Raw genomic sequence first — 1,023 nt, 5'->3', positions numbered from 1 at the left:
GCATTGTGGATTATTTGCATATCGATGTTTCTGACACCATCATTGTTGAGTATACTGATAAGGATCATCTAGTTGGTGAGAGTCTAATTCATAAAATGGGTATATACAAGTACGGCACTACTTGGCAATACCAGGAGGACTACACTACTATTGATCAGGAGCTGTCCAGGGATGATGATCAGGGTGGCATGGGTGATCAGCATGCTATAAATCAGGGGGAGCCCTCTAGGACAGCATCACAGGATTCTGTTTTCGGTATGGCTCAGATGGAAGCTATGGAGCAAAGGCTCAACAACCGCATGATTCTTCACTTTCAAGGGTTGAAGAACTCATACTTTGCAGGTATGGAACAGTATGAAGAGCGTCAAACTGCTTATTCAGACAACCAATATCAATATGTGAGGAATCTGATCCAATCAACAACTGAAGCTCAGAATGCCTTCATTCGCTCTACAACTAAAGCTCAGAATGCACTGTTTTGTTCTGAATTTCAAAAGTTGTCTATGCTGATTAGGGGTGACCAGAATATTGCTATTCCTGATGATGAGATTGATCTTCCTCCACCTCAACCATAGTTTAGAAGACTTTAGACCTAGGATATCTTACCCTTAGGTTTATTTCTTCTTTATTTCCCTTTATGGACTCAGTTGTTGTTACTGTTTCAAGACTTATTTGTGCCTTTTTCTGTCTCTGTTTGACATTTTATGGTTTGTATGGTTGCTGGATATTTTTACTCTTTATGCTATGTTCTTATTTTTGTGTTTAATTATGTCAAAATAGCTTATTTGGTTATTTGAATGGTTCTTGATCATATGAGATTTTATGGTGCATAAATCAAGCTGGTTATTGCACTACATTGCTTATTATGTTAATTGCTAGTTGATATGTTAAATCATGTATGCCGTTCTCTTTACCTATTAGTTATTTTATTGTCTAAACAAGCGCATTTGTTCAAGCCAACAAAAATAAAACAGGTTAATAGTTAAATCACAAATTGATTCATTAACTTTGTTTTATGTTTAA

This window comes from Lupinus angustifolius, chromosome LG11 (assembly GCF_001865875.1).
Source record: "Lupinus angustifolius cultivar Tanjil chromosome LG11, LupAngTanjil_v1.0, whole genome shotgun sequence".
Taxonomy (NCBI): Eukaryota; Viridiplantae; Streptophyta; class Magnoliopsida; order Fabales; family Fabaceae; genus Lupinus; species Lupinus angustifolius.
The sequence above is the reverse complement of the archived record's forward strand: the minus strand, read 5'-3'. Positions refer to the sequence as shown.